Raw genomic sequence first — 25,484 nt, 5'->3', positions numbered from 1 at the left:
ATAGGCTTTAATTACAACCACTATTATAAATAGGACTTTAAAAGGGTCATTTGTTTGAATTAATATTCTAAACTAATAAATAAATAAACATAAATTACTCATTCAATTGGCTATGGGACACGAGCCGGGGACTGATCCACCTACGGCGGGCCGCCATGGAGGAGGGTGTATAGTAATTGAAGGCCGAAACACCCTGTGATTCTATGGTTTACTACTGATGACGTGTCTCACAATTTAGGATATCGTTGGGTTAAAGGGAATTTTAATCTTAGCTCACACCCTTAACCTTAAATAGGATTTATTCCGTCTCTTATCCCTGAACTCAAAATATAACCGTTAGTTTTAACCTCTTAACCTAAAATTTTAAACCTAAACATAACCGTTAGTTTTAACCTCTTAACCTAAAATTTTAAACCTAAACATAACCATTAGTTTTAACCTCTAAACCTAAATTTTTAAACCTAAACATAACCGTTAGTTTTAAATTTAAGTTCTAGAACCCTAGATCAGCACAACCCTATGTTCTTATAACCCTAGGTGTATCTGACCTCAAACCGTTCTACGGGCACTATCCCTTAAGACTTATTTTACCCTATCTGGGGTAGGAGTGCTCGGTAATTAATTTCTCCCCAGCCTAGCCCAAAACACGATCGTTAGCCTACTTCAATCTATCAGGCGCCATATCCGTCGATCGTTTGTATGGAGAGCGCTGGAGATGAGGCCTGAGTTGCAGGCCCGTGCACCACGTGGGTCTCTGGGTTTACGCCAGAGCTACGTCTTTTTACCCTAACCTAACCGGCCAGTGCCGCCCTCGGTCACCTTGTCTCCGGCCACCTCCACGGTTGATCTTAACCTGGTGGGCAGAGGTTAAAAAAGTCTAACTGTTAACCTCCTTTTATATACAACATGCATAAAATAACATTAACCTTCTGTATTAACTAATATTCATTTAAATGCAATCTAGACACCCACTCAGGCACCCTAGTAATTGGGGGCAACAGTATCGAAGCTCATACATGAGCACGTACTGTAATGTTTGGACCGAAAGGCACGGGAGATCCATTGCTTAGGACGACCGAAAATAAAGGCTCGTAGGCGGCGGCACGCTAAGAGATATGGGGGGAAGCTGTCGGAGGCGTAAGTGCATTGCCACACAAGGGGTCGTTGGGCATGCGTCTAGAGCACGATCTGGAATAGCCAGGATCTAGATTAGGGGTCAAGGCACCCTCAAGGACCAAAAGGAGGGCTGAGGCCTAAAACGACCCAATACTTCATGTCACCCTCGGAGGTTTGGGCCACCCCGAGACGGAGGGCACTCTTTAGCTTAGGCTCAGACTGCGTGTCCTGACTCTGGTTTATGCTGTCCTCGAGCAACCTTCTGTTGATCGCTGTCTGCCTCACGACGCCCTAAGATAGGCGTCTGCTGGTCCAAGCTTGCTTCTTTCAGAGCGTTACAGCTCAGGCAAGAATGATAGAATATGCGTCGTAGGTTATTAGGCCTAAAAATCATTTACAATATTTGATTCAATTCATTCACTAAATAGGTCAAACATCGCTCACTAGGATATTAGGGAGATTGCAACTGTGATCCACCCTGATACAAAATGTTTTGGCTGAAACTTTGGCCCAAACCACTAATTAGAGACGTTTATTATATAATTTAACTTAAAACAGTAAATTTTTACATTAGAAGCGATAAAATTCTAATTATTAGGTACACTGCGTCATAGTATATCAGACTTTGCTCCTAAAATAACTACAAAGTCTGATTCATTTATTATAAAATAGGTTAAAGATTGATAATTAGATTTATGAGGATGATTGCAACTGTGATCCATCCTTATACAAAATGTTTGGACTGCAACTGTGGCCCAAATATTAATTTAGAGACATTTATTAGATATTTTAAACTATAAGATTTTAGTTTTTCATCTCATTGGCGTTCCGTGTATTAGAGATTTTTTATCCTATTGGCGTTCCACAACCGACTGCGGCCCAAAGCATCATGGGCAACTTAAATCTGGAGTGCATTGTAAGAAATAACTCCTAAACTACAAAAGATAGAGTCGTGCCGTTTTTTGCGACGTGATGTTTGAGACACACTGAATGTAAACAATAAATAACTGAATAATACAATAAAAATTTAAAATCTACCATCAGTGTGAAAAATAAGCCTACTAAGGACCTGGGTTGGCCTCCCACTAAGACTTTACTTGGCTGGGGATTCTACTGTCGTTTGGATAAGATTTTCCTCAGGAGACCTACCCATTAGAAGTCTCTTGACCCGATCTGGGGTCATCCGCTGGGATCAGATGGTCTACACTGATGGTGCAACACTCTGTCCAATTGGTTCCGGAAACCTTGCGGTGCTAACACAAGGGCCATTGGCAGAGAGGTGAGTCTTGGTTATCTACCAGTCTTCACTGTATTGAGCATAGAAAGAGGGTTATGACTGTATTAGAAAAAATGTTAGTTAATTTAAACCTTAGCTCTATAGTCTTAATTTACATCAGTATTATAAATAGGACTTTTAAAAAAGGGTTTATTTGCTTAAATTAATATTTTAAACAAATAAGTAATATTTTAGAGTGATTGTAGAATGGTTCAGGTGGTATTAATATAATTTCAATAAATTCAAACCTTAGTTCTATAGACTTCAATAACATCAGTATTATAAATAGGACTTTAAAAAGGTTTATTTAATTAATTTAAATGTTTAATCAATCAATAGATAATACTTTAGAGTGTGTGTATCTCAGATTTACTAGGATTTTTTCAATAAATTTAAACCTTAGCTCTATAGGCTTTAATTACAACCACTATTATAAATAGGACTTTAAAAGGGTCATTTGTTTGAATTAATATTCTAAACTAATAAATAAATAAACATAAATTACTCATTCAATTGGCTATGGGACACGAGCCGGGGACTGATCCACCTACGGCGGGCCGCCATGGAGGAGGGTGTATAGTAATTGAAGGCCGAAACACCCTGTGATTCTATGGTTTACTACTGATGACGTGTCTCACAATTTAGGATATCGTTGGGTTAAAGGGAATTTTAATCTTAGCTCACACCCTTAACCTTAAATAGGATTTATTCCGTCTCTTATCCCTGAACTCAAAATATAACCGTTAGTTTTAACCTCTTAACCTAAAATTTTAAACCTAAACATAACCGTTAGTTTTAACCTCTTAACCTAAAATTTTAAACCTAAACATAACCATTAGTTTTAACCTCTAAACCTAAATTTTTAAACCTAAACATAACCGTTAGTTTTAAATTTAAGTTCTAGAACCCTAGATCAGCACAACCCTATGTTCTTATAACCCTAGGTGTATCTGACCTCAAACCGTTCTACGGGCACTATCCCTTAAGACTTATTTTACCCTATCTGGGGTAGGAGTGCTCGGTAATTAATTTCTCCCCAGCCTAGCCCAAAACACGATCGTTAGCCTACTTCAATCTATCAGGCGCCATATCCGTCGATCGTTTGTATGGAGAGCGCTGGAGATGAGGCCTGAGTTGCAGGCCCGTGCACCACGTGGGTCTCTGGGTTTACGCCAGAGCTACGTCTTTTTACCCTAACCTAACCGGCCAGTGCCGCCCTCGGTCACCTTGTCTCCGGCCACCTCCACGGTTGATCTTAACCTGGTGGGCAGAGGTTAAAAAAGTCTAACTGTTAACCTCCTTTTATATACAACATGCATAAAATAACATTAACCTTCTGTATTAACTAATATTCATTTAAATGCAATCTAGACACCCACTCAGGCACCCTAGTAATTGGGGGCAACAGTATCGAAGCTCATACATGAGCACGTACTGTAATGTTTGGACCGAAAGGCACGGGAGATCCATTGCTTAGGACGACCGAAAATAAAGGCTCGTAGGCGGCGGCACGCTAAGAGATATGGGGGGAAGCTGTCGGAGGCGTAAGTGCATTGCCACACAAGGGGTCGTTGGGCATGCGTCTAGAGCACGATCTGGAATAGCCAGGATCTAGATTAGGGGTCAAGGCACCCTCAAGGACCAAAAGGAGGGCTGAGGCCTAAAACGACCCAATACTTCATGTCACCCTCGGAGGTTTGGGCCACCCCGAGACGGAGGGCACTCTTTAGCTTAGGCTCAGACTGCGTGTCCTGACTCTGGTTTATGCTGTCCTCGAGCAACCTTCTGTTGATCGCTGTCTGCCTCACGACGCCCTAAGATAGGCGTCTGCTGGTCCAAGCTTGCTTCTTTCAGAGCGTTACAGCTCAGGCAAGAATGATAGAATATGCGTCGTAGGTTATTAGGCCTAAAAATCATTTACAATATTTGATTCAATTCATTCACTAAATAGGTCAAACATCGCTCACTAGGATATTAGGGAGATTGCAACTGTGATCCACCCTGATACAAAATGTTTTGGCTGAAACTTTGGCCCAAACCACTAATTAGAGACGTTTATTATATAATTTAACTTAAAACAGTAAATTTTTACATTAGAAGCGATAAAATTCTAATTATTAGGTACACTGCGTCATAGTATATCAGACTTTGCTCCTAAAATAACTACAAAGTCTGATTCATTTATTATAAAATAGGTTAAAGATTGATAATTAGATTTATGAGGATGATTGCAACTGTGATCCATCCTTATACAAAATGTTTGGACTGCAACTGTGGCCCAAATATTAATTTAGAGACATTTATTAGATATTTTAAACTATAAGATTTTAGTTTTTCATCTCATTGGCGTTCCGTGTATTAGAGATTTTTTATCCTATTGGCGTTCCACAACCGACTGCGGCCCAAAGCATCATGGGCAACTTAAATCTGGAGTGCATTGTAAGAAATAACTCCTAAACTACAAAAGATAGAGTCGTGCCGTTTTTTGCGACGTGATGTTTGAGACACACTGAATGTAAACAATAAATAACTGAATAATACAATAAAAATTTAAAATCTACCATCAGTGTGAAAAATAAGCCTACTAAGGACCTGGGTTGGCCTCCCACTAAGACTTTACTTGGCTGGGGATTCTACTGTCGTTTGGATAAGATTTTCCTCAGGAGACCTACCCATTAGAAGTCTCTTGACCCGATCTGGGGTCATCCGCTGGGATCAGATGGTCTACACTGATGGTGCAACACTCTGTCCAATTGGTTCCGGAAACCTTGCGGTGCTAACACAAGGGCCATTGGCAGAGAGGTGAGTCTTGGTTATCTACCAGTCTTCACTGTATTGAGCATAGAAAGAGGGTTATGACTGTATTAGAAAAAATGTTAGTTAATTTAAACCTTAGCTCTATAGTCTTAATTTACATCAGTATTATAAATAGGACTTTTAAAAAAGGGTTTATTTGCTTAAATTAATATTTTAAACAAATAAGTAATATTTTAGAGTGATTGTAGAATGGTTCAGGTGGTATTAATATAATTTCAATAAATTCAAACCTTAGTTCTATAGACTTCAATAACATCAGTATTATAAATAGGACTTTAAAAAGGTTTATTTAATTAATTTAAATGTTTAATCAATCAATAGATAATACTTTAGAGTGTGTGTATCTCAGATTTACTAGGATTTTTTCAATAAATTTAAACCTTAGCTCTATAGGCTTTAATTACAACCACTATTATAAATAGGACTTTAAAAGGGTCATTTGTTTGAATTAATATTCTAAACTAATAAATAAATAAACATAAATTACTCATTCAATTGGCTATGGGACACGAGCCGGGGACTGATCCACCTACGGCGGGCCGCCATGGAGGAGGGTGTATAGTAATTGAAGGCCGAAACACCCTGTGATTCTATGGTTTACTACTGATGACGTGTCTCACAATTTAGGATATCGTTGGGTTAAAGGGAATTTTAATCTTAGCTCACACCCTTAACCTTAAATAGGATTTATTCCGTCTCTTATCCCTGAACTCAAAATATAACCGTTAGTTTTAACCTCTTAACCTAAAATTTTAAACCTAAACATAACCGTTAGTTTTAACCTCTTAACCTAAAATTTTAAACCTAAACATAACCATTAGTTTTAACCTCTAAACCTAAATTTTTAAACCTAAACATAACCGTTAGTTTTAAATTTAAGTTCTAGAACCCTAGATCAGCACAACCCTATGTTCTTATAACCCTAGGTGTATCTGACCTCAAACCGTTCTACGGGCACTATCCCTTAAGACTTATTTTACCCTATCTGGGGTAGGAGTGCTCGGTAATTAATTTCTCCCCAGCCTAGCCCAAAACACGATCGTTAGCCTACTTCAATCTATCAGGCGCCATATCCGTCGATCGTTTGTATGGAGAGCGCTGGAGATGAGGCCTGAGTTGCAGGCCCGTGCACCACGTGGGTCTCTGGGTTTACGCCAGAGCTACGTCTTTTTACCCTAACCCTAACCCTAACCCTAACCCCTAACCCTAACCCTAACCCTAACCCTAACCCTAACCCTATCCTTATACCCTATCGTAACCCTATCGTAACCCTAAACCCTAAACTTACCCAAAACTCAACCATAGAGGTGCACGCCTATATCTCAGGACCTGGTGGTGCTAGAGACACCAAACCAAGTGCATTAGACTCGGCGTCCCCCAATTAGTCTATATACCCAATTTCAGCCTCCTAGGACCTACACAAACAAAGTGCACCCCGGGGTGCACTTTCGCATTTATCCTTATACCTGCTGTAGCCTGCTGTAGCCCTAACCCTAATCTTAACACAAAACTCAACCATAGGGGTGCACGCCTATATCTCAGGACCTGGTGGTGCTAGAGACACCAAACCAAGTGCATTAGACTCGGCGTCCCCCAATTAGTCTATATACCCAATTTCAGCCTCCTAGGACCTACACAAACAAAGTGCACCCCGGGGTGCACTTTCGCATTTATCCTTATACCCTATCGTAACCCTATCGTAACCCTAAACCCTAAACTTACCCAAAACTCAACCATAGAGGTGCACGCCTATATCTCAGGACCTGGTGGTGCTAGAGACACCAAACCAAGTGCATTAGACTCGGCGTCCCCCAATTAGTCTATATACCCAATTTCAGCCTCCTAGGACCTACACAAACAAAGTGCACCCCGGGGTGCACTTTCGCATTTATCCTTATACCTGCTGTAGCCCTAACCCTAATCTTAACACAAAACTCAACCATAGAGATGCACGGCTATATCTCAGGACCTGGTGGTGCTAGAGACACCAAACCAAGTGCATTAGACTCGGCGTCCCCCAATTAGTCTATATACCCAATTTCAGCCTCCTAGGACCTACACAGACAAAGTGCACCCCGGGGTGCACTTTCGCATTTATCCTTATACCTGCTGTAGCCCTAACCCTAATCTTAACACAAAACTCAACCATAGAGATGCACGGCTATATCTCAGGACCTGGTGGTGCTAGAGACACCAAACCAAGTGCATTAGACTCGGCGTCCCCCAATTAGTCTATATACCCAATTTCAGCCTCCTAGGACCTACACAGACAAAGTGCACCCCGGGGTGCACTTTCGCATTTATCCTTATACCTGTCGTAACCCTAAACCCTAACTTTACCCTAAACTCAACCATATGGGTGCACGCCTATATCTCAGGACCTGGTGGTGCTAGAGACACCAAACCAAGTGCATTAGACTCGGCGTCCCCCAATTAGTCTATATACCCAATTTCAGCCTCCTAGGACCTACACAAACAAAGTGCACTCCGGGGTGCACTTTCGCATTTATCCTTATACCTATCGTAACCCTATCGTAACCCTAAACCCTAAACTTACCCAAAACTCAACCATAGAGGTGCACGCCTATATCTCAGGACCTGGTGGTGTTAGAGACACCAAACCAAGTGCATTAGACTCGGCCTCCCCCAATTAGTCTATATACCCAATTTCAGCCTCCTAGGACCTACACAAACAAAGTGCCCCCCGGGGTGCACTTTCGCATTTATCCTTATACCTGCTGTAGCCTGCTGTAGCCCTAACCCTAATCTTAACACAAAACTCAACCATAGGGGTGCACGCCTATATCTCAGGACCTGGTGGTGCTAGAGACACCAAACCAAGTGCATTAGACTCGGCGTCCCCCAATTAGTCTATATACCCAATTTCAGCCTCCTAGGACCTACACAAACAAAGTGCACCCCGGGGTGCACTTTCGCATTTATCCTTATACCCTATCGTAACCCTATCGTAACCCTAAACCCTAAACTTACCCAAAACTCAACCATAGAGGTGCACGCCTATATCTCAGGACCTGGTGGTGCTAGAGACACCAAACCAAGTGCATTAGACTCGGCGTCCCCCAATTAGTCTATATACCCAATTTCAGCCTCCTAGGACCTACACAAACAAAGTGCACCCCGGGGTGCACTTTCGCATTTATCCTTATACCTGCTGTAGCCCTAACCCTAATCTTAACACAAAACTCAACCATAGAGATGCACGGCTATATCTCAGGACCTGGTGGTGCTAGAGACACCAAACCAAGTGCATTAGACTCGGCGTCCCCCAATTAGTCTATATACCCAATTTCAGCCTCCTAGGACCTACACAAACAAAGTGCACCCCGGGGTGCACTTTCGCATTTATCCTTATACCTGTCGTAACCCTAAACCCTAACTTTACCCTAAACTCAACCATATGGGTGCACGCCTATATCTCAGGACCTGGTGGTGCTAGAGACACCAAACCAAGTGCATTAGACTCGGCGTCCCCCAATTAGTCTATATACCCAATTTCAGCCTCCTAGGACCTACACAAACAAAGTGCACCCCGGGGTGCACTTTCGCATTTATCCTTATACCTGCTGTAGCCTGCTGTAGCCCTAACCCTAATCTTAACACAAAACTCAACCATAGGGGTGCACGCCTATATCTCAGGACCTGGTGGTGCTAGAGACACCAAACCAAGTGCATTAGACTCGGCGTCCCCCAATTAGTCTATATACCCAATTTCAGCCTCCTAGGACCTACACAAACAAAGTGCACCCCGGGGTGCACTTTCGCATTTATCCTTATACCTGCTGTAGCCCTAACCCTAATCTTAACACAAAACTCAACCATAGAGATGCACGGCTATATCTCAGGACCTGGTGGTGCTAGAGACACCAAACCAAGTGCATTAGACTCGGCGTCCCCCAATTAGTCTATATACCCAATTTCAGCCTCCTAGGACCTACACAGACAAAGTGCACCCCGGGGTGCACTTTCGCATTTATCCTTATACCTGTCGTAACCCTAAACCCTAACTTTACCCTAAACTCAACCATATGGGTGCACGCCTATATCTCAGGACCTGGTGGTGCTAGAGACACCAAACCAAGTGCATTAGACTCGGCGTCCCCCAATTAGTCTATATACCCAATTTCAGCCTCCTAGGACCTACACAAACAAAGTGCACCCCGGGGTGCACTTTCGCATTTATCCTTATACCTATCGTAACCCTATCGTAACCCTAAACCCTAAACTTACCCAAAACTCAACCATAGAGGTGCACGCCTATATCTCAGGACCTGGTGGTGCTAGAGACACCAAACCAAGTGCATTAGACTCGGCGTCCCCCAATTAGTCTATATACCCAATTTCAGCCTCCTAGGACCTACACAAACAAAGTGCACCCCGGGGTGCACTTTCGCATTTATCCTTATACCTGCTGTAGCCCTAACCCTAATCTTAACACAAAACTCAACCATAGAGATGCACGGCTATATCTCAGGACCTGGTGGTGCTAGAGACACCAAACCAAGTGCATTAGACTCGGCGTCCCCCAATTAGTCTATATACCCAATTTCAGCCTCCTAGGACCTACACAGACAAAGTGCACCCCGGGGTGCACTTTCGCATTTATCCTTATACCTGTCGTAACCCTAAACCTTAACTTTACCCTAAACTCAACCATATGGGTGCACGCCTATATCTCAGGAGCTGGTGGTGCTAGAGACACCAAACCAAGTGCATTAGACTCGGCGTCCCCCAATTAGTCTATATACCCAATTTCAGCCTCCTAGGACCTACACAAACAAAGTGCACCCCGGGGTGCACTTTCGCATTTATCCTTATACCTGCTGTAGCCTGCTGTAGCCCTAACCCTAATCTTAACACAAAACTCAACCATAGGGGTGCACGCCTATATCTCAGGACCTGGTGGTGCTAGAGACACCAAACCAAGTGCATTAGACTCGGCGTCCCCCAATTAGTCTATATACCCAATTTCAGCCTCCTAGGACCTACACAAACAAAGTGCACCCCGGGGTGCACTTTCGCATTTATCCTTATACCCTATCGTAACCCTATCGTAACCCTAAACCCTAAACTTACCCAAAACTCAACCATAGAGGTGCACACCTATATCTCAGGACCTGGTGGTGCTAGAGACACCAAACCAAGTGCATTAGACTCGGCGTCCCCCAATTAGTCTATATACCCAATTTCAGCCTCCTAGGACCTACACAAACAAAGTGCACCCCGGGGTGCACTTTCGCATTTATCCTTATACCTGCTGTAGCCCTAACCCTAATCTTAACACAAAACTCAACCATAGAGATGCACGGCTATATCTCAGGACCTGGTGGTGCTAGAGACACCAAACCAAGTGCATTAGACTCGGCGTCCCCCAATTAGTCTATATACCCAATTTCAGCCTCCTAGGACCTACACAGACAAAGTGCACCCCGGGGTGCACTTTCGCATTTATCCTTATACCTGCTGTAGCCCTAACCCTAATCTTAACACAAAACTCAACCATAGAGATGCACGGCTATATCTCAGGACCTGGTGGTGCTAGAGACACCAAACCAAGTGCATTAGACTCGGCGTCCCCCAATTAGTCTATATACCCAATTTCAGCCTCCTAGGACCTACACAAACAAAGTGCACCCCGGGGTGCACTTTCGCATTTATCCTTATACCTGTCGTAACCCTAAACCCTAACTTTACCCTAAACTCAACCATATGGGTGCACGCCTATATCTCAGGACCTGGTGGTGCTAGAGACACCAAACCAAGTGCATTAGACTCGGCGTCCCCCAATTAGTCTATATACCCAATTTCAGCCTCCTAGGACCTACACAAACAAAGTGCACTCCGGGGTGCACTTTCGCATTTATCCTTATACCTATCGTAACCCTATCGTAACCCTAAACCCTAAACTTACCCAAAACTCAACCATAGAGGTGCACGCCTATATCTCAGGACCTGGTGGTGCTAGAGACACCAAACCAAGTGCATTAGACTCGGCGTCCCCCAATTAGTCTATATACCCAATTTCAGCCTCCTAGGACCTACACAAACAAAGTGCACCCCGGGGTGCACTTTCGCATTTATCCTTATACCTATCGTAACCCTATCGTAACCCTAAACCCTAAACTTACCCAAAACTCAACCATAGAGGTGCACGCCTATATCTCAGGACCTGGTGGTGTTAGAGACACCAAACCAAGTGCATTAGACTCGGCGTCCCCCAATTAGTCTATATACCCAATTTCAGCCTCCTAGGACCTACACAAACAAAGTGCACCCCGGGGTGCACTTTCGCATTTATCCTTATACCTCTGCTGTAGCCCTAACCCTAATCTTAACACAAAACTCAACCATAGGGGTGCACGCCTATATCTCAGGACCTGGTGGTGCTAGAGACACCAAACCAAGTGCATTAGACTCGGCGTCCCCCAATTAGTCTATATACCCAATTTCAGCCTCCTAGGACCTACACAAACAAAGTGCACCCCGGGGTGCACTTTCGCATTTATCCTTATACCTAACCCTAACCCTAACCCTAACCCTAACCCCTAACCCTAACCCGAGGCGTCGCAGTTATTCACAATGATAATTTGACTATTGTACAAAAACACGGACACAAATTTAATTCATTTGAAATTCTTTATAGTAACATAAGTGTATTTAACTATATTAAGTCAGCTCAGTCGATCCCGCTAATTGTCATTTACAGTCCTCCAGGGCCGTACTCTGAATTTCTTAGTGAATTTGCAGATTTCCTTTCAAACCTAGTCGTTTCTGTAGACAAAGTGTTAATTGCTGGAGATTTTAATATTCATTTTGAAAACCCAGAAGACCCTCTGAGAACAGCATTTATGTCCATACTGGACTCGGTAGGAGTAAATCAGTGTGTAGTAGGACCCACTCATAAAGCAGGTCACACTTTAGATTTAATAATATTATTCGGATTAAGTATAAGAAATTTATTCACAATTCCACTATCTGAAGTTATCTCAGATCACTATCTTGTCTCAATTCAAGTGTGTCACAGTAATAATGTACGCACAGCGCCGCGCTACCGTATAAAACGTACATTCACATCAACTACCAAACAGAGTTTTATCAGTAATCTCCCAGAGTTCCCAACTTCGATTAGATCACCGTCTGACCCCACAGAACTCGATCAGGCGACTGAATATTTAGAGTCGACATTTCGCTATACCTTAGATAATGTAGCTCCAGTTAAAAGAAAAATTATTAGAGATAAGAAACTTGCTCCCTGGTATAACGATCAAACGCGCACTTTAAAACAGACCGCTCGGAAATTAGAACGTAAATGGCGTCAAACTAAATTACTAGTATTTCAAATAGCATGAAAGGAGAGCATCCTGAACTATAGAAAAGCTCTTAGTGTAGCTAGATCAACATATCTCTCCACTCTTATAGAAAATAACAAAAATAATCCTAGATTCTTATTTAATGCTGTAGCCAAATTAACCAGAAATAAGCCCACTGCAGAAATCTCCACAACAACATCATGCAATAGTGAGGACTTCATGAACTTTTTTAATAATGAAATTGTAAATATTAGGCATAAAATTGAGGTTTTGAAACCGAACAATGTAATTGATGCAGATATTAATCTAGCCATGTCAGATCAGAACCTAGAATACTTTACTCCCCTTGAAGAGAATGAACTAATTTCACTCATCTCTTCTTCAAATTCATCAACCTGTATATTAGATCCTGTACCGACACATTTTCTTAAACAGATAGTACCAGCAATAACAGAACCCCTGTTGAGAATAATTAATTCTTCACTCAGCATTGGTTATGTTCCAAAATCTTTTAAATTAGCAGTTATCAAACCAATAATTAAGAAACCTGACCTCGACCCCTGTCAGCTGTCCAGTTACAGGCCAATATCAAACCTCCCCTTTATCTCTAAGATTCTGGAAAAGATAGTAGCGGAGCAGCTATGCTCATATATACATAGAAATGGCATACATGAACTGTATCAGTCAGGATTTAGGCCTCATCACAGTACAGAGACAGCACTCGTTAAAGTAGTAAATGACATTCTATTGGCCTCTGATCAGGGTTGTGTAACTATGCTTGTATTAAAATTCAAATCAAATTCAAATTCAAATTTTATTTGTCACATACACAAACATACACAGTACGAAATGTAGTGAAATGTATTATACGACTGCCATTGACCCTAAAAGAGAGTTAAATTTTACAAATAAGAAATAAATATGAATAAAAGAAATACGATAGAAATTAAATTACAAAATTAAATTAAACTAGGAAAAATAGAACTAAAAATAAAAATAGAAATGTGCTATGAAAAAATAGAACTAAAAATAAAAATAGAAATAGGATGTACAAAATAGAAATATACAGTGCAAATTGAAATATACTTTACGGTGTGTGCAAATATGCATGGAACAAAGTGTCTTAGTGCAGAGGTTATTAAAGTGTCTTTGTGCACTGGTCCAGGATGTAAACGTAAAACTGTAAAATGTAGTGTAGTTGTGAAGGTAGGTGTGCAAAGTTATTAAAGTGTCTTTGTGCAATGGTCCGGGATGTAACGTACGACATGTAGTGTATATATGAAGGATGGTGAGCGTGTAATTGTCCATAGTGTTCATGGATGTAAGATGATTGATGGATTTGACCAATTATGAAAATATTGTGTAGTTCTGCATAGTGGTGTGGTTGTGGTTGAGAGACCTTATCGCCTGCGGGAAGAAGCTCCTCCTCAGTCTCTCTGTGTTGGCCTTCAAGGAGCGGAATCGCTTCCCAGACCGCAACAGAGTAAACAGTCCGTTATTGGGGTGGCTGAGGTCCTTCACGATCTTCCTGGCCTTGGTCAAGCACCGCTTGTTGTAGATCGAGTGCAGGTCAGGGAGCTCGATGCGGATGATGCGCTCAGCTGATCGCACCACCCTCTGTAGAGCTCGTCTGTCCTGCATGGTGCTGTTCCCGAACCAGGTCGTGATATTTCCCGTCAGGATGCTCTCGATGGTGCAGGAGTAGAAATTCCTGAGCACCTTGGAGGGCAGTCTAAAGTCTCTCAAGCGTCTGAGGTGGTAGAGACGCTGCCGGGCCTTTTTTACCACGGTGTTGATGTGACAGGACCATGCCAGGTCCTGCGTGATGTGAACACCGAGGTATCTGAAGCTGTCCACTCTCTCCACTGGGCTCCTGTTGATGACGGGGGTCTGGTAGTTCCTCACCTGCTTTGTACTAAAGTCCACTATCAGCTCCTTTGTCTTACTGACGTTCAGGAGGAGATTGTTCCTCTGGCACCAGTTCTCCAGATTTCCAACCTCCTCCAGGTAGGCCGTCTCATCATTGTTCGTGATCAGGCCCACCACAACAGTGTCGTCAGCAAACTTGATGATGGTGGTGGAGCTGGTAGTGGCCACGCAGTCGTGGGTGTACAGAGAGTACAGCAGGGGGCTCAGAACACAACCCTGGGGGGCTCCAGTGCTGAGAGTGAGAGGGGCTGAGACATGTCCGCCCATCCTTACTGCCTGTGGTCTGCCAGTTAGGAAGTTGGAGATCCACTGACACATAGATGAGCCGAGTCCCAGGTGCTCCAGCTTGGTGGTAAGTGTGGAGGGAATTATGGTATTAAATGCAGAACTGTAGTCGATGAAGAGCATTTTCACATAATTCCCCCTCCGAGTGTCCAGGTGAGTGAGAGATGTATGGAGGAGATGAGAGATTGCATCGTCCGTGGAACGGTTTGGACGATAAGCAAACTGTAGTGGGTCGAGTGTGTCTGGTAGTGAAGAGATGATGAAGTCTCTGACCAGGCGTTCAAAGCACTTCATCACTACTGAAGTGAGGGCTACAGGGCGATAGTCATTGAGTGAAGCAGGATGAGGTTTCTTTGGGACAGGAACAATGATGGACTCTTTGAAGCATGTGGGGATCACCGACTGAGATAAAGAGATGTTGAATATCTCAGTGAACACAGGTGCTAGCTGGTCTGCGCAGGCTCTGAGAATACGGCCTGAGATGCCGTCTGGTCCTGCTGCTTTCCTGGTGTTCACTCTCTTGAAGGCTCTCCTCACGTCATGCTCGGTGATGATGAACGCGCTTCCGGTGCTGGCAGTGACTTCCTGTCTGCAGCCGTTAGCGCCGCTAGCATTAGCATCGCTAGCGTCCTTAGCTGCAGCCTCGAAGCGAGCATAGAAAGTGTTCAGCTCATCTGCCAGAGACACGTCTGCGTTTATCATACCGGATGTTGGTGCTTTATAATCCGTTATTGTTCTCAATCCCTGCCACAGGCTCCTAGAGTCACTCTGTTGGAGTTGTGACTCTAGTTTTCTCCCGTAGCGCTGCTTCGCCTCTTTCACCGCCTTCCGGACGCTGTATGACGCAGCCTTGTATGGTTCCATGTCCCCCGACGCGAGTCCCGTGTTGTAGGCAGCGGTGCGAGATCTCAGAGCGTCGCGGATGGTTTTATCCACCCACGGCTTCTGGTTGGGAAACGTTTTAATAGTCTTTTTTTCTACGGTATCGTCCGCTAATTTCCCGATGAATCCCACAACCGCTTCCGTAAACACGCTGACGTCACCATCGGAGCTGTTTCTGAACATGTCCCAGTCTGCGTCATCGAGTGCGTCCTGTAACGCGGCCACCGATTGGTCCGTCCAGCGCGCGACCTCCCTCTGAACCGGAACTTCCTGTTTCAGCCTTTGTTTGTATTTTGGCATGAGGAAGATGGCGGCGTGGTCAGATTTACCAAACGGTGGACAAGATTGTGCCTTGTAGCCGTCCTTGACCGTTGTATAGCAGTGGTCCAGTGTCCTTTCGCCCCTGGTGGGGCAAGTGATGTGCTGATAAAAGTTTGGCGCTGCACGTTTGAGGTTGGCACTATTAAAGTCCCCCGCCACAATAAGCGCAGCGTCCCGGTGTTGTGTTTGTTGCTGTGTGAGTGCCTCATGCAGCTCGCATAAGGCAGTGTCCGTGTCCGCTTGTGGTGGAATATAAACGGCGCTGATTATGACCGATGTAAACTCCCGAGGAAGGTAAAAAGGACGACACATGATGGACAGTAGTTCCAGGTTTGGTGTGCAGGAGCGTGTGAGAGGAACAACGCTCGCGCTGTTGCACCAGCTGCTGTTCACCATTAAACACACGCCGCCTCCCCTTGACTTCCCCGAGTCCCGCGTCCTGTCCATGCGGTGAACCGAGAAGAACTCGGCCGGCTGGATGGCGTGGTCCGGCACCGCTGGGTTCAGCCATGTCTCGGTGAAGCAGAGGAGATTGCAGTCCCGTATGTCTCTCTGGAACTTTACCCTGGCCCTGAGGTCATCAAGCTTGTTTTCCAGTGACTGGACGTTGGCGAGCAGGATGCTAGGCAGAGGTGTGCGGTGTGCACGGGCTCTCAGCCTGTTCCTGACGCCGGCTCGTTTCCCTCGGGGCCGCCGCTTCGCGTCGCGTCCTTTGTTGTCCCTCAGGATCTCACTCGGCCAGCTCGGATCCGGAGTTAAAAACGTCGAATTGTGAGTACATTGTATACCAATAGAAACAAGAGTGTCTCTATCATAACTAATGTACCCCATGGTGGTAATTTTGCCGGTTTTAAAACGCTGTAAACTAACTTAAAGAACAAAAACAAAGGAAAGGTGGTCGGAGCAGTCGTGACGGCAGCCGACCTCACCGGCGCCATCTTATTACTCGACCTCAGTGCAGCTTTTGACACCGTTGATCACGCTATTCTTCTTCACAGATTAGAAAATGTAGTAGGAATTAAGGGTACAGCCCTCTCCTGGCTCAAATCCTATCTGACCCATCGTTATCAGTATGTAGACTTAAATGGTGATTATTCTGCATGCTCTCTAGTGGAGTTTGGCGTTCCGCAGGGTTCAGTTTTAGGTCCACTGCTTTTTTCCCTTTACATGCTTCCTCTGGGCAACATAATCCGTAAGCATGGTATTAGTTTTCATTGTTATGCTGACGATACACAGTTATATGTCTCAGCAAAACCTGATGAGAAAAAACAGCTTACTAAAATTGAGCAATGTGTGCAGGACATAAGAAATTGGATGCTAATTAACTTCCTTCTGCTAAATCCGGATAAGACAGAAGTTCTAGTCATAGGACAGCATACAGCTAGGAGTAAAATTTTAGATCACACCGTAACTTTAGATGGCCTTTCTGTTCCATCAAATGCAACAGTGAAAGACCTTGGTGTGATTATTGATTCCAGCCTTTCATTTGAAGCACATGTAGATAATATTACAAGGATAGCATTCTTTCACCTCAGAAATATTGCCAGGATAAGAAATTTATTGTCGCTAAACGATGCAGAAAAACTAGTTCATGCTTTTATCACCTCTAGGTTGGACTATTGTATTGCCTTACTGTCTGGTTGTTCAGCTAGATGCATAAATAAGCTTCAGCTAGTCCAGAATGCAGCAGCGAGAGTCCTCACTAGAACCAGAAGATATGAGCACATCACCCCTATCTTATCTTCACTCCATTGGCTCCCTGTGAAATTTCGCATTGATTTTAAAATACTACTCTTGACATATAAAGCATTAAATGGTCTCGCGCCACAGTACCTGAGCGAACTGCTAGTGTCTTACGATCCGCCACGCCTACTTCGATCAAAGGATGCAGGCTGCTTGTCAATACCGCGTATTATGAAAAATATAGCTGGGGGCAGAGCTTTTTCTTACAAAGCCCCAAAATTATGGAATAGTCTTCCAAATAGTGTTCGGGACTCAGACACAGTCTCAGTGTTTAAGTCCAGGCTAAAAACCTATTTATTTAGCCAAGCATTTTTATAAATAGATTTGCCATAGGTAAAGGAGCAGATCTGGGGGACTCTAACTGCCATCTCTCTTCTTCTTCTCTTTCCCCCCCTCTTTCTCTTTCCTCTCTCCTCCTGTCTCCCCCTTTCATTCTTTCTCTCTCTCTCTGTCGAGCTACACATGTCGTTCCTGAGCTGCCAGTGATCCAGACTCCCTCTTCCCTCCGGACCTGTCTGACCCATCCTTCTGGCTGAAGATCTCGTCACATGGATGCCCCGTGTGTCTCTCTGGGATGCGTCTGGTGTCTGGGGATGATTCTCTCTACCTGGAAAATGGTTCTGGCCTTGACTGGTGTTGGCAACTGTTTCTCTGGGGACTTGACAGTTCGATAGTTCATGACTGGAACTTCCTACAAGTCTACCTGGGTCTTCAATAACCACCTGGACTCCATATTAACATCAATTAACATTAGCTATTATAGCTGAACTGCCTCCCACCCTACACACTGTATAAATGCAGATCATTTACTGCTTTCTGTTTCGCCCAAATGAGGATGGGTTCCCTGTTGAGTCTGGTTCCTCTCAAGGTTTCTTCCTATTACCATCTCAGGGAGTTTTTCCTTGCCACTGTCGCCCTCGGCTTGCTCACCAGGGACAAACTGACCATTTTGATTCATACAAATTTCATACAAACTTAAATAATTCTTTTGTCTGTGTAAAGCTGCTTTGCGGCAATGAAAAATTGCTAAAAGCGCTATACAAATAAAATTGAATTGAATTGAATTTGCAAAAAAAACCTAACTTTTTTATGATAAATAGTGCAGCACAACAATAGAAATGTACAACCTCCCTTTTAAAATAGACATAAACATAAACAGCTTTTTAAAGAAAATTTTATTAGGACTTTCTCACATCAAAGTTTACTGCTAGATCTCGCTGCATTAAAACATCAGAGCTTTGACTCAGAGTTGTACCTAGAGCCTCCACGCACATAACAGTCCCATGTGTTACTAAACAGGTGTATAACGGGCTAAGTGACATAAGCACTGCTCATCCTTTCTCCGGCACTTTCATGATTAAAAATTATTAAGACAATCATTCCTGTGTGGTGTGTCTGCTTTTGGGTCCTATCAGCCTGCCTGACCTCTCGTGCCACAAATATTTACGGTGGCTACCTCTACCCAATTTTCATTTTTACTACTGGGCAGCAAACATTCGATGTGTTAACTTTTGGGCATATTTAATAACTGACCTAATCGACCTGCTTGGGTAGAAGTAGAGATAAACTCTGTCAAAAATCTCTCTGTCCCTGCACTCCTTGGATCTGCAGTCCCCATCACATATTATAGATAATTTCCTCTGTCTGTTCGCACTAATAGACCTAATATCTACTATGTATGGTGGGTTGATGGGTTCGAGTCACATACCTTTAAGTAAAATTAAACCTGCTTGAAAAAAAGACCTAAATTAGACACTATCACAAGACACATGGAATTAAATTCTCAAGCTTGTCAACACAACCTCCTTTGGTGCCCGCCGCTCTTTCTTACAATTTAAGGTTGTGCACAAGGTGCAAACTTTTTAATTTCTACCCAGATGTCAATCCTTGCTGTTATTAATGTAAAAGCGGAGAGGCGTCTCCTATTCATATGTACTGGACATGCCCGAATTTAAAAGAATTCTGGAGAGATGTCTTTAAAACCTTGTAATACATAGTGAAATACAATCTTGAACCTGACCCTCTAATTGCTCTTTTTGGCATAACTGGAGAGGAAGATAAGTGTCTAACTCCAGTTAAACGACGTTTATGTCTTTTGCAACAGTAAAACACTGTTAGCTGTTAGCTATTGGCTCATTTGTGAACAGGCACCTGTTACCACGCCCGTGAGCTTTGTGATGTTAAACACCATACGCTGACCAGCTGTCAATGTTGCCATGACAACAATATCAAACAGTTAAATGTTTAGGTTGATCTTTTATCTCTGGCCAGGATTGCAACATAATCTGCAGACAGTTTATTAATAGGTAAGGTATGTTTTTTTCACAGTTTATTACACTGTAATGTTCCTAATTTGCGGTGTGGGCTAGGTTTGTATTGACCCGATGGATACAGACTTGGCAAAGAAAAATGTGTGTATGTATTATAGGTATATATTTGTGAGCATGTACATGGTTTAAACTAATGTATATTATTGTTGCCTTTTAAAGAATTTGGAGAAATGGTTAAAAAGTAAAAGCTAATAATAATCTGCTGATCTTTAATGTAATCAGTGATATTATTATTATTTCAGGTCAAAGCCCACGTACATGTCTGTCTGTCTTTCTTTCTGTACAGCAGAATTTCTGTCTAACTTATTAATACAAAGAAATCACATTCTGTAATGTTAAATATCTTTTGCCTTGTTTACACTAAGTTGTACTTCTTTAATCGTCAGACAAATACTGTTCGGTAATTGGAGAATGAATCATAAATGAGAAATTAAAAAAATAGATCGGATAAAAATTAAGTTTTTTTCTTAAATCCACTCTAGCATGTTAAAATTCACTTCAGCGCTGTTATTTTAGCTAAAGGGAAACTATGAACTAATCCCAGTAAAAATAGATTGAGTTTATCTTTTCTAATTAATATCTATTGGTGCAGGTGTTTGTTTACATTGAGACAGTAGCACATTAGAAGCCTCTAATAAGATACTTGCCCTTATTAGGGGCTGGTTGTCACATGGGTTAGTTGTCACATGAGGGTGCTACATAAAAGTGTAATAGTAGATTTGTATGGCTACTGATGTTGTATCCTGTCTAGGAAGAGTGTTACACTGGTAACTGAGGTGAGCACCTATTTCCCATTTTTAACACTAAAGTAAAAAAATATTGACCTGAAATTTTTGTAATAGAGTGAGACCTCAGTTCACGGACACCCTAGAGTACGAACAAATTGGGTTAAGATGAAAATATTTGCCAAAATTTGTTTCTGTTCACAAACTTCTCCTTAAATACAACCATAAACCCAGCTGAACAAAAGCAAAGGAGTGTGTCGCCCAGCATCATTTTTTCTCAGTTCATGATCGCGGATCACAAACATTATAAAAGAATTTTGTGCAAAGTGGAGTAACGTCCAATCCTTTGAGAGAAGCATCACTCGAACTAAACTGGCGAACAAAGTGAACCTTATGAACAATAATGCAGTGTCTTTTTTGTGCAGCAAAGTTGCACAAGTGTGCAGCTCAGAAAAAACAAATCTCTCTGGATAGATTTTTAATGAAAATGACTGCCACAAATAAACCAGAGGCCAAGAAACAAAAAGGAAGGAGAATTACCCAGTGTTATTACAAAGGATGACTCTCCTTCCAAACACTAACACTTCCCACCCATCTTTCTCTCCTCCATGCCTTCACATCAGCAAGTCTCCCTAAGAAAGAGGCATTAACAGTACATGTAAAAATGAAGTGTTCATCCTCTCTTGTACATTTTAAATTTAGAGCCATGTTATTTTTGTGTAATTAAGTCTTTTTCATACTTTTGTTTTATATTTTGTAATATAAACAAAGTAAATTAAAAGTTAAATATAGTTGTAATGATGCGCATTACGAGGAACAGAACCATGCTAAAATATTCTAGAGGCACAGTTGTTTAGACATGCAGTTGCCAGGCAACGCCGCAGGAAGGCAATCAGCCTGGACTCGCCACACCTGGCAGAGTGTTTATTTAAGGGTTCTGATACCTCTGCACTTTAGGTGATCATTTAGGTAGCACCGGTGAGGTATCAGGGCCAAAGATAAAGAAAAGACAAAGCACAAATCAAGACAAAGGCAAAGACCTAGACTCCTAGGGCGAGAGAGAGAGAGAGAGAGAGAGAGAGAGAGAGCGGCATGCTATCGTTTAAGTGTGCACTCTCAGGTATAAAGTGTAAAGAAAAAACACAATTCTCTCACATAAATCCTAGTCATAGGCGCAGAGAGAATATAATATTTTTTTTTTAGTTTCCAGAACCCCATCCGGTCTTGTGCAGACGGCGAAGCTTTGTTTTATTTTGTGTTTTCAATTTTCTTTTGTTTGCTTTTAGTTAATTTATTAATAACCATGATATCTCCAAATTGAAGGGGCTTCCCATGTGTATTATAAGCACTCTTTCAAACTCCTTGGGCTCTTAAAAATATTGTTACATCTCCTGGTTACATTGTGAGAGATTTTTAGTCTTCCTCTAGTTAATGTTACCTAATTATAAAACATTAATCAAAAGCTGTATTTTTAGAGCCTCCGAGTGGTGCTGGTGGTGAAGCGCTCGCCGGAGATCATCCGGAGATTGCTGGTTCGATCCCCGGGTAATGGTGTAACCTCTCACAGCTGGAGGCCTAGAGAGAGCTGATTGGCTGAGCTCTCTTAGGGGGGGAGGGATGAGAGGTACTCAGTGCTTCCACATTAATGACATTTCTACAAGCCAATCAGGGCGTCTGTGAGCTCACGCAGGCAGAAGGAGCGGATAGCGATGATAGCATTGTTCCTCCGAGTGTTACGCCCCCAATGGTCCGTGAGCGAACAATTCAAAAAGATGGTCGGTGACGCCACAAGGGTCAGAGAAAACACGTGGGTCGGTCTGCAGCCCTCCCGATTGAGTGGCTGTAGAAGCTTAATGTGGGAGCCTCCAGTGACTGGGTGGAATTGGACACGTCTAAATTAGGGGAGAAAATCGGAAAATTAGAAAAAAGGGGAATAAATAATAAAAAAAGCTGTATCTTTAGTCAAAAACCCAAAGAACAATTTAGGACTCAAGCAGGATTGCAGCAATGAAACCCAAGTGAGCCGCACTTGAATACTTACAGTAGGTAAGCATGATCAAGAGCAGACTGTCTGACAGGTACATGCAGGCTCATTTTATAGTTTTCAGGAGGGACGCACACCTTATCGCCTCCCTTAGTTTTTTTTTTCCATTCCTTACCAAATTATTAACCCATTATTGGCAAACTTTTTCCAAGAAATTCTCCCATTATGATTACATTTTTTTATATTATTATGGTACATCATGTACCTGTCATGAACGGGGTGTTGTGGCAGGTGTTGAACGCCGTGGGCGGAAGGAACAGGCATAAAGGCAGAGGGGTGGTGTAACCAAAAAAGAGTCTTTTAATAACAAATAAGCACAAAGTATAAATAAAGATACAAACAAAGGAACAAACAAACTTAAACCATACTTAACTTTGTGCTAACAGGGGCTCTCTGGCAAGACACAGACAGGGGAACAAACACACGTCCTGTGACGAGACACAGGCAGGAGGAAACACAAAACACGTCCTGTGGCGAGACACAGGCAGGAGGAAACACAAAACACGTCCTGTGGCGAGACACAGGCAGGGGGTTACACGAAACACGTCCTGTGGCGAGACACAGGCAGGAGGAGACACAAAACACGTCCTGTGGCGAGACACAGGCAGGGGGTTACACGAAACACGTCCTGTGGCGAGACACAGGCAGGGGGACAAACGTAACAAGACACAAACGAGGCGTGGAGCTGAAACTGGACATTAGAGAGGACGGGAGACACTAGAGAGGACGGGAGACACTAGAGAGGACGGGAGACACTAGAGAGGACGGGAGACACGTAAAGACGAGACAAGACACCAAGAGAGGGACAGGACGAGGGCTAAAGACATGGCAATCAGCTAGGCATGGCTTTTAGCTAAACATGGCTAAGCATTGCTTAACCATGGCAGTTAGCTACACATACACCTAGCCAAGCATGTCTTTAGCCCCAACATGCACTAAGCTACACTTACCTAATAGCTTAAACACACTAGGGAATAGGGGCACAGAAACACAGACAAAGGATACCCAGTGGCTAGGCGAGGCAGCCCTCCAAGACTAAGCGAGGCGGCACTCACAAGCTAGTCGTTACTCCCCAGTCAGGAGGGACAGCACTCTAAACCTAGGCGCACTGGGACAATAGGGGGAGAGGAAACACAGGACAAGGGATACCCAGTGGCTAGGCTAGGGGACCATCAAAGGCTAGGCTAGGGGACCATCAAAGGCTAGGCTAGGGGACCATCAAAGGCTAGGCTAGGGGACCATCAACGGCTAGGCTAGGGGACCATCAAAGGCTAGGCTCAGGACACCATCAAAGGCTAGGCTCAGGACACCATCAAAGGCTAGGCTCAGGACACATCAAAGGCTAGGCTCAGGACACATCAAAGGCTAGGCTCAGGACACATCAAAGGCTAGGCTCAGGACACATCAAAGGCTAGGCTGAGGACACATCAAAGGCTGGGCACACTGGGCAACTAGGAGGGGGTGGAAACACAGGATAGCTAGAGACACAGAGGGGCTATGGCTAGAAGCATGCTAGTACTGTAACTGTACTATAAACTCAACATAGCATTTAGCTAATCATGCTCCTAGCCACACATACACCTAACTGCTTACCTGCTCTAGCTAACCACACGAACACAGGAGGACAGGACTGAATCAGCTCCACAAACACAGACACACAAAACATACACAGAGACATTGCCACTAAGAGAGCCCAAGTCAACACAACTAAAATCAAAGTACAAATTAAACAGATAACAAAAACAAACCAAAATGCCCACATAACTGACAGTGGTATTCCCAAAAATGCTCGACCCAGTTTCCCAGTCTAAACAGCTATTTATAGATTAATTGATGGCTACCTCGGTTCAGGTGTGCACTGCATCACCTGACCGAGGTGCCTGCTGGGAAACTGAGTCGGCCAACAAAAACTACAAAATAAAAACAGTGACCTCTAGTGGAGGACCCTTACAGTACCCCCCCCCCCTTAAACCGCTCCTCCGGAGCGCTATTGGTGGTCCCAAGGCACTTCCCTGGTGTCCCTTCACCCGACCCTGACGGGCTAGCTCCCGTAGTCAACTGTGTGGCGGAGGCAGCACCGGATCGCTGTTGTAGGCCGGGCGGAGGGGGCAGCACTGTATTGCTCTGAGAAGTAGAGCCCCTGAAGACAGTGCTGTGTTGTCCCCCAATCCGGGCGGCCGATGCAGTACTGGCTTTTCCTCCGTCGTGCAGCGGTGGGTGCCCGACATCGAAGCCGGGTGCTGGACGCTGTGCTGGGGTGTCGCTCCGAAGGTGGGGGGCCTCCACATGAGGCCTGCTGGTGCTGCTGGGAGCTCCTCGAGGCGCTCGGCGGCTGGTGCTGCTGGGACCTCCTCGAGGCGCTCGGCGGCTGCTGCTGCTGGGACCTCCTCGAGGCGCTCGGCGGCTGCTGCTGCTGGGACCTCCTCGAGGCGCTCGGCGGCTGCTGCTGCTGGGACCTCCTCGAGGCGCTCGGCGGCTGCTGCTGCTGGGACCTCCTCGAGGCGCTCGGCGGCTGCTGCTGCTGGGACCTCCTCGAGGCGCTCGGCGGCTGCTGCTGGGACCTCCTCGAGGCGCTCGGCGGCTGCTGCTGCTGGGACCTCCTCGAGGCGCTCGGCGGGTGCTGCTGCTGGGACCTCCACGTGAGGCGCGAAGGGTGCTGCAGCGGTGGCCTCCACGTGAGGCGCGAAG

The sequence above is a fragment of the Clarias gariepinus genome, chromosome 11 (genome assembly GCF_024256425.1).
Source record: "Clarias gariepinus isolate MV-2021 ecotype Netherlands chromosome 11, CGAR_prim_01v2, whole genome shotgun sequence".
Taxonomy (NCBI): domain Eukaryota; kingdom Metazoa; phylum Chordata; class Actinopteri; order Siluriformes; family Clariidae; genus Clarias; species Clarias gariepinus.
Note: the sequence above shows the minus strand (reverse complement) of the source record.